The sequence below is a fragment of the Strongylocentrotus purpuratus genome, unplaced genomic scaffold (genome assembly GCF_000002235.5).
Source record: "Strongylocentrotus purpuratus isolate Spur 01 unplaced genomic scaffold, Spur_5.0 spur5_scaffold_1, whole genome shotgun sequence".
In the NCBI taxonomy this organism is placed as follows: domain Eukaryota; kingdom Metazoa; phylum Echinodermata; class Echinoidea; order Camarodonta; family Strongylocentrotidae; genus Strongylocentrotus; species Strongylocentrotus purpuratus.
The window spans coordinates 29137621-29147800 of NW_022145594.1; positions in this window are offsets into that span (position 1 = coordinate 29137621).

Sequence of the window (10180 nt, forward strand, 5' to 3'; positions counted from 1 at the left end):
AACATCTCTCTAACTTTCTTCTCTACCACACTTCTCATAGTTCTTCGATGAAGTAACACGTCAATATGAGAATGTCACCTCTACTTCTACAATTTGCTTCATGCATACACAAGGAGCAAATCCTTCTACAATTCTAACCTCCTGCATTTCAATTGGAGAATTCTCTTCCGTGCCTATCACCTCTTGTATGGCACATCATCTCTTTATCCTGCCGTCTTTAAAGGACTGACAGTCTTGCAGTGGAACGCTTAAATCAGCAACCGACATGGCTCCTGATTCTCTGCTGGGAGCTGCTAGTTTCTTTTCACACACGAGCTCGATTCACTGTAGCTCGCCTGAACTTTCATCAACGAGTCCATCTCACCGCAACTCTGATGATTTCACTTTCACAAAGTCCGGCTCATCGATCCAGCATCGAGCGACTCACTGCTCTTCACGATCACCACTATACCGGCTTTGATGTCTACCTTTCAACCTGGGCCTCCGACATCGAGCGACTCACTGCCTCGTCGTCGAGCACCACATCTCTTCTCTTTTCTTCTCGCCCGAGCGCTACATTCATCATCATCATGAGCGTCGGCATCGACATCGCGTTCTTCTCGGCTCTTCAGCCACGTCAACGAAGTCGCGTTTCCATCATCAAGCCTCCGCACAATCATCGCGTGAGCCCCTTTCTTCGTTTCATCCGTCATCATCTTCATGGACTTTCGACGTCATTTCTACCATTGTCGTAAGCTCTATTTATTCATCGCATTTGATTTATTCATGTCCATCTCATACATGACCATTCAAACTCCGTGCAATATCCACGATCCTCATTAATGTGATTCTCATTCTGAATCATTTATTTGCTTGCATGACTACACTTTGCAAGTGTTGTGTCTGCAAATCAGTACCCAATAAAATAACGAAAAGGGAATACTTTTTATCATGTATTTTATTGCCAGTGCAACCTTGTTTCCTCGTAGTTAAATTAAAAAGAGAGTTATGTTGTGTGATCAGTGAACACGCCTTTACAATTTCCATTCACAATTCATCTACACACTTATATCTCCTCACTACATTAACAAAGATTTCTGATCGATTCCACACCGTTTCTTTCACAATGCAATCGCATGACCAGAACTCAATATTAGGGACTTTTAGATTTGCGTGGACTGAAACGTGTGACGTCCATTCAAGGCAGTGCATTAAAAGGACGTCGATCTTAGCAATCCCCATTGTCTTCGTGCGAATCTAAAAGTCCATTTTATCTCTAAATATGGGTGAAGTGTTTTAACAGTTTAGATAATTTAGATAACAGTGATAACGATCAATATAATTTGTATTTTCTCTCTGATTCTATTTATCTTTCGTAATTGATTTTTAAAATGCAGTAGGAGCCAGAGCTACTACCACTCGATCGCGCGTTCACTCTGGGTCTCTAGATTTATCTCAGCTGCTGATTTGGGTGGAAAATAGCCATATTCCCGAGGCTTTGTCAAAAGGCTACATATACACATAAGGCGGTGTCACACAGAGACCAAAAATCCGGATTTTAGTTATCCTCTTAATTGGCTGTCTGTCACCAATTTTATTTTGAGGTAATTAAATAATTTATACGAATAATGATAACAATGAAACGACCTCCCATTTTGTATTTGTCTGCAAATAATGGATAGTTGATCTTATTCAACAAAGGGTGTACTATGCGCTCTGTTTGTGTGTCAAGGTAAAGGGAGTAACGCTATTCTTTCATATCAAATGCAAACAGATGTGTCACCGGGATATTTATTTCGTTATCTTTTTTTTAGTTGTTTTGTAAATATTAAAATTATTTGCAGTGACGTATGAGTCCGTTCTAAGAGGTGTAGCATCGTTTGTTTATTTGTTTTGATTTTTCTGTATTTGTCAACATAATAGAAAGTAATGCACAAACTAGGTGCATAGTTGTATACCACTGCCTTGTGGTTCAGGTTCTCTTTAGAATGTAAGGCTAAGGGATCAAACCCTAACAGAAAACCATGCCACCGTGAGTGGTTCACACCCGTCCTGGCTTGTCCTCCCCGGTGTGAAACTGCCACCTTCCCCGAGAGTGCCGTTAGTAACCTGCAAGGGCTACCGGTTTTTACCCACCTTTGCAAGCACCCTTCTTGATAATGTTATTTAAAGGTGAAGGCGGTCATTGTCGCTTTGCGACGGTCAGCTACTACTACTACTACTACTACTACTACTACTACTACTTCTACTTCTTTTACTACTACTATTACAAACACGAAACATATAATAGATATTTAATCATATCATAACATAAATCAATTAAATAGTTACACTTTACAAATAACATAGTTGACAAATCATTTCAAAATTGAAAGATGCAGGAGCTAGATTCCCATATTAGTCAGATTTACCATCACCATCAACCGCCACATTTTCCTCATCGCTGTATTGCAGAGATCAGATGGAGGTGAGATTTTGAAAAGAAGACGATTCGTTGTACCGTTTTCGAAAATAATCCTCGTCTGAATTTAGATTCTCCCCCCCCCCCCTCCAGCGCAAAGCGCGGAAGCTTTTACGTTTCATTAAATCATTGGAGAAAGAAAACGATTTGTTGTACAGTTTTCGACTCTTAATCCTCGTCTGAGTTCAGGTCCCCCCCACCTCCCACGCGAAGCGCGAGAGCTTTTAAGTTTCACAAGATTATGAGAGAAAGAAGACGATTGGCTGTACAGTTCTCGACTCTTAATCCTCGTCGGAATTCAGGTTCCACCCTCCGCGCGAAGCGTGGAAGCTTTTACGTTTCATTAAATCATTAGAGAAAGAGGACGATTCGTTGTACAGTTCTCGATTCTTAATCCTCGTCTGAATTCAGGTCTCCTCCCCCTGCTTGCGCGGAGCGCGGAAGCTTTGACGTTTCATTAAACTATTACTGAAAGAAGACGATTCGTTGTACCGTTCTCGACTCTTAATCCTCGTCTGAATTCAGGTCCCCCTCCAGCGTGAAGCGCGGAAGCTTTTAAGTTTCATAAGATTATGAGAGAAAGAAGACGATTGGCGAAGCGCGGAAGCTTTGACGTTTCATTAAACTATTACTGAAAGAAGACGATTCGTTGTACCGTTCTCGACTCTTAATCCTCGTCTGAATTCAGGTTTCCCCCCTCCCGCGCGAAGCGCGGAAGCTTTTAATTTTCATTAAAGCATTAGAGAAAGAAGACGATTCGTTGTACCGTTCTCGAAAATAATCCTCGTCGGAATTTAGTTCCCCCTCCATCCCGCGCGAAGCGTGGAAGCTTTGACGTTTCATAAGATTATGAGAGCAAGAAGACGATTCGTTGTACCGTTCTCGATTCTTAATCCTTGTCTGAATTTCAAAGATTTTCTTTGTCTGCTCCTTTTTCCTCCTATGTCCTCTTCCGATTTAGGGGGACCGCCCCCCCCCCCCCTGGTTACGCGCCTGCGGTCAGATAAACATATTTTGATACCTTGTCCGACCCCGCAAGCTCAGGGGCTTAAGGCAATATATTACGGTCAGATAAGCATTCAGGGGCCCGCCTTAGGGCCCCTGGTGGGGTCGAGGCGGCGGAGCCGGCCACGGAAGCTCAGATGAGCATTTAATTGTTTTACCTTATTATTTTGTGACACTGGCAGGTCACTATTTGGCGTGGGGTCTAGGGGGCGGAGCCCCAGAAAATCAGGGGTTTTAGGCATGAAATTACCGTCAGATGAGCATCTAAGGGCCGCCGTAGGGCCCTAGGTGGAATCCAGGGGGCAGAGCCCCTGGAAGCTTAGGGGTTTTAGGCATTTAATCACGGTCAGATGAGCATATTTTTATGCCTCATTATTTTTTAACACTGGCAGTTAACTATTCTTTCTTTCTTGCTCTCATTCTATGTTATTTCTCTTCAATATACTTTTTTCAAAAAAGTGTGGGGGGGGGGGAGCTCGAGGCTCCCCGATCTCCGCCGTACCTCGGGCCCTGACATATAGGTCTCTTCCCCCCCCCCCCCATCAGTACGCCAGTATCTCCTCTTTTCCTTTTTTCTTTCCCTTTCCTTCCCTTTCCTTCCTTTCTCTTATTTTTTTGATTGGGGGGGGGGGGGGGGGGGGGGGGGGGGGTCAACAGCCTGGGAGGCAAGGCCCTTCCCCCCTTCCGATCTCCTTCTTCCCCCTTTTCTTGTCTTCTTCCTCTTCTTTCTTTCCCTTTCTCTCCTCTTTCCCTTTCCCTTCTTTTCCTTTCTTCTCTTTTTTTTTGCGGGGGGGGGGGCAAGGCCCGCTCGGCCCCCCCCCTGGATCCGCGCCTGAGTCCCATATACATCTTTCGGTGTACAGTGCTTATTACTTTACCAAGACTGGGGCAAATTTCTTATCATCTTGATGACTCCAGAACCTTGCAGTACACACTAATACTTATATGCTACATGATCATTTCTGATTTCTGATCGATTCCACATATAACAGTGATAACGATCAATATAATTTGTATTTTCTCTCTGATTCTATTTATCTTTCGTAATTGATTTTTTAAATGCAGTAGGAGCCAGAGCTACTACCACTCGATCGCGCGTTCACCCTGGGTCTCTAGATTTATCTCAGCTGCTGATTTTGGTGGAAAATAGCCATATTCCCGAGGCCTTGTCAAAAGGCTACATATACACATAAGGCGGTGTCACACAAAGGCCAAAAATCCGGATTTTAGTTATCCTCTTAATTGGCTGTCTGTCACCAATTTTATTTTGAGGTAAATAAATAATTTATACGAATAATGATAACAATAAAACGACCTCCTATTTTGTATTTGTCTGCAAATAATGGATAGTTGATTTTATCAACAAAGGGTGTACTATGCGCTCTGTTTGTGTGTCAAGGTAAAGGGAGTGACTGACGCTATTCTTTATTATCAAAAGCAAACAGATGTGTCATATGGAAAGTTATTTCACCATTTTGTTTTATTTGTTTTGTAAGAATAACAATTATTTGCCGTGACGTATGAGTCCGTTGTGAAAGGTGTAGCATCGCTTGTTTGTTTGTTTGATTTGATTTCTGCATTTGTCAACATAATAGAAAGTAATATACAAACTAGATGCATGCATGTAATTGTATACCACGGCCTTGTGGTTCAGGTTCTCTTTAGAATTTAAGGCTAAGGGATCAAACCCTAACAGAAAACCATGCCATCGTCGGTGACATCAGTGAGAGCAATTGGCGATACAGAACTCCCGACATCCTTTGACCAGTCACTGCAGGGTCTAGTGCATGGTTCACACCCGTCCTGGCTCGTCCTCTACGGTGTAAAACTGCCACCATTTCCCCGAGAGAGTGCCGTTAGTAACTTACAAGAGCTACCGTTATTTCCTCACCTTTGCAAGCACCCTTCTTTATTATGTTATTTAAACGTGAAGGCGGTCATTGTCGCGTTGCGACGGTCAGCTACTACTACTACTATTACTACTTCTACTACTACTACTATTACAAATATATTATTAACGAAACATATAATAGATATAATCATATTATAACATAAATCAATTAAATAATTACACTTTAAAAATAACATAGTTGACAAATCATTTCAAAATTGAAAAATGCAGGAGCTAGACTGCCATATTAGTCAGATTTACCATCACCATCAACCGCCACAATTTCCTGATCGCTGTATTGCAGAGGTTAGATGAAGATGAGATTTCGAAATTAAAAGGACTTATTTTAGGAAGAACTAAACATAATTTTTAGTAATAAATGCCTTTTGAAAGAAAATTTTGCACAACTGAAGCAGTCGCTTATATTAATTTTTTGACGATTGTCAACAACTGATTAATTTTATCATTATATTTTCCTCAAAATGTGTGTGTGTATTTGTGTGGGTGTATATTTGTACGGTTTTAGGACGATTACACACTGACGAATCTCTCCCCAGCCGCCAAATATCAGCGGGGCAATAACCCCCTACCCCCCCCCCAGGATAATTACCCTGCCCCTGGGAAATTACCCCCTGAGTCATGCAATTATCCCCGAAGGACAATTGCCCTCCGGAAATTACCATCCAGGACAATCAAGCCCCCCCCCTCTCCCACATGTGTGTGTGTGTGGGGGGGGGGGGAGTCACACATGAAGATATCTTGTTTTGGGAGAATTATTTTAGGGGGTAATTGTCCTCGGGGGAGGGGTAGTTGTCCTTGGGGGGGGGGGGGGGTAATATTCCGGAGGTATTCTTTCGTATGTAATTTTCCCAGGGGTGATTATCTAGGGGGTTATTGTCCCGATGAGTTTGGAGTTCATTCTAGAATCTAATATCGACGTGGAACGCGTAACATCCAGAGTTAAAGTGTTTTTTGAGTGTGATTGTTACTCTTTAAATCAAATCGCATTCTAGGGGCTAAGGATGGATTTAACTACAGCTTATGTGACCACCATAGCCACTCACTGATATTGTCAACCTGTCAGTTGAAAACATATTTGGTTCATATACGAAAGAATAATAACCTTTAAAAGAACTCAACCTTCTTTTTAAGCTGACTACAAACGACACTAATAGCTTTTGAAAAGGTCAACATACCATGAAAGAAAGAAAATCAAAAAGATAGACTACAGGCTTATAGCGATACATCTTTAAATTTATTATAGAAACAAATTTGACAAACACTCCACGTATATTCATCACTTTTTAGTATACACAATTCATTATACAAATTAACCTTTGCAGATTCATATATACCGTATATCATAGTTGATTACTTATGTACAAGCGGTGAAATTTTTCATAGAAATATACATTCCTGTGCAATATAACATTAAAACATTAAGACAAAGTGACGTCTTACAATTTCCCAAATGAGTCTCTCTTTCCTCTTTTTGGAAGAGTTTTCTTTCGGTAACGTGCCATGAAGGTATATATTTGAAGTAAATTGGGTAAAATTGTACAAAGATACTTGGTAAAAAAGGAAAACTCATGTTAAATGCCTCAAATCTAGCCCAGTTATCCGTATTTTTTCTTTCCTCGAACAGGCAAGCATGTTCCCTTTTTATCCAAAATTTGGGTTAACTTTACCTTGAAAAAAGTTAGCCTTTAACACAATCAAATACATCTTTAAAGCATCATAAAACCATTTAAACAAACACATTCATAAAGAAAATCACACATAAAGCAACTTTCAATAATGTCCTTTCCCTTTTCCTCGCCCAACACTAACTCTTGTCTTTAAAATTAAAGATAAACTTTAGTACTGGTAATGCGATTGCATTGTGAAAGAAAAGGTGTGGAAAGGATCAGAAACAGTTGATCATGTAGCATGTAAGTATTGGTGTGCACTGCAAGGTTCTGGAGTCATCAAAATCATAATAAATTTGATCGAGTCTTGTTAAAGTAACAAGCACTCACATAGAAAGCTATATATGGGACAACACACATGGTGTCGGGGCTAGTACTACCTTGATTTCCTTGTCTTTCTATGCTCATTACTCAGCCAGTATACATTTTCTTCCAAAATTGTTTGGCACATGTCATTTACTTGTAATCTTGAACATTCAGTGTAAGTTTCGTTTGATTCTGTGAGAATTAATTTTTTTTTTTTACCAGTACTGGAGTTTATCTTTAATGCTTAGCATCATCTTGGGTGGAATGCACACTATATTTGGCAGGTCGATACTCCTATGCCGAGGTGATCCGACATTTCGACTGGCGAAATTTGCTCTGGCGACAATTGAAGAGTTTAATTCCAAAGGAGCTAAATTCATTTTTGTAACTTGGAGAAAAAAGGAATTGTTTAACAGATATTGTACAGGCGTCTATGAAAAAAGTAATATTAGAAGGTGCATCTTTTCATAATTGCTCCCAAAATTTAGGAAAATTATTTTGTTGAAAGACGAGTACTTAAGTAAACAATGCTCTGACATCAATAACTCAATTTTCATCCAAAGTGGATTTAACTCCTTTTTTTTAATTAAGCTCTTTAATTCATCCTAGAATTGTTTCGTCATCAGTAAAATCTAAGTGCTAGGGTTTCAATACGGCTTTAACTGAAATGAGGGTTGCAATATAAATGTTAGCTTTAGGGCTTGATTTAGGTTAATTGGTCGAGGGTTGAAGTTGGAATTTTGTGACAGCGGAGCCATTGTTGCACAAGACAACATCGTACAACCGATGCACTTTTTTTTACCTCGTGCTTCAGTTTATGCCCAAGTAAAACCAAAGTTTAATTCAATGCCATTTTATGTGATAATTATTTCAGGACATGTTCACGTACCGGTGTTCATGTTTATATTAATAACTCTAGTTCTGATGTTTTGTTTACTATCAAAGTGTCAGTGTGTGATGATTAATTTTTACAGCATCGTATGGTAATACCTTGCTCGAATGACGTTCATTAGCAGATAGTAGGGACTTTTAGATTTGCGTGGACTGATACGTGTGACGTCCATTCAAGGCAGTGCATTAAAAAGACGTCGATCGTAGCAATCCACGGTGTCGTTGTGCAAATCTAAAAGTCCCTAGTGTGCAAACAAAGCCGCTCCTTTCAGTAAATGAATGAGAAAACAACAGGAAATGCACAAAAGTAAACAAAAATACGCCCCTACTTATTATGATATTTACAATGGTTACCATCATGGATGAAAGAATTTGTGTGATATCAATTTGTAATCTTTTAAACGCGAACTCAATGGTGAGTGCGCCGACATAATGCTCTGGCGCCGAAGCTCAAGGCTTTTTTCGATTGAAGGTTGCGATGACGTGTTCGGCACACCGCACATTATACGATCTGACTACGGTTCGATTTTGGAAAAAACAATTTGCAATATAATTTGATATGAACGTCCAAAATGGTAAAATCTTAATGATTAAGAATCTGAACACACAAAATAATCATTGATAAATTCCAAATTTTAAGAGATTTGAAGATTTCTTAGAGAAGGAAAAAGTATTGGAAGTTTGATATGAAAATGGGAGTCACTTTGTTTTACGAACAAATGGGATAATTGGCTGGCACTGCGTCGACACTACCGATTCAGCCAATTTGAAGTTTCATTACGAATTTCAAAATTCATAACCTTATTATTTTTTCTGATTTCGTTCAAACTTGCACCTGGTCCAGTCTGCATCTCTGATTTTCCTGCCTTCTTTTAAAGTAGTTTTCTACTAATAGGTTGGCTTAAACTTCAAGCATAATGAAAGCCTTGTCGTGTTTTGTCCAGGACTAATAATTCAGTTGATATAATTATGTCCACTGGAGTGCACTCAAACTGCAAGAATGCACCAGAATGACAAAAGAAAGAGTAAAATGGAGAGATGTTGCAATCAACCTCCGAACCGGGAGAAGATACTTACATAGATAGATAGTCTTTATAGAGTAATTGGCGTCAGAATGAGTGTCGTACAAACCCGAGGCCTCTCGGTATAAGGGATTATTGATTGGTAAGCAAATGTTTACAAATTATAATGCAAAGTCTTCTTTCTTACATTTTACATGATTTTTTACGAATGGTATTCGTTTACAAAAAGAAAAAAGGGAGAAAACAAGTTACTTCATAATATACAACGGTTCAACTTGAACATGATATATTTCTTTTGTACAAAAATATATGTAGCTCCTCCATCCCAACGACTCAACGACTGGGTTCTTTTTACAAGCATGTATAATGATAATTTACCAGTGGGTCATTGTGTAATAACCGTGCAACAGTGGAAACGCCCTAGCCTAACCGCCACACCTACAACAAATGAACGCGAAAAAAACTAACTACAACTTGGATATTTGGTGTAATGCAATTTTTGCTTTTTCTGGTCATGTCGGTATGAATGAGGGATTGTAGTTGGTTCTAGAAGGGTAAACCAGGAAGCTATTCATGGGGAGGGGGAAGGGGGTACCGGACTAATACGAACAACGGGGAATGTGCTGCTGTAATTGGGCGCTTCACCACCATCCAAACCTTCCCCCTCCCTTTATTCCCCCACCCCGTAAAAAGGAAATCCTAAACGTTTGAAATTTTGTATTGAAACGTCTTCAAAAGTAGCCACGCATTTAAATCTTGGCCTTTACAATGGGTTAGTATTTTCTCTAGACTAACACAGTCATTCCTATTCTCCCTATATGCAGTGCGAATCCCTAATAAATAAATACGATAGAAATCTTCTTCTTTTTTCTTCATCTAATGTCTAAATAAAACCTTTGTCCGCCAAAAAAGACTTAAATAAATAGGAAAAGGTTTC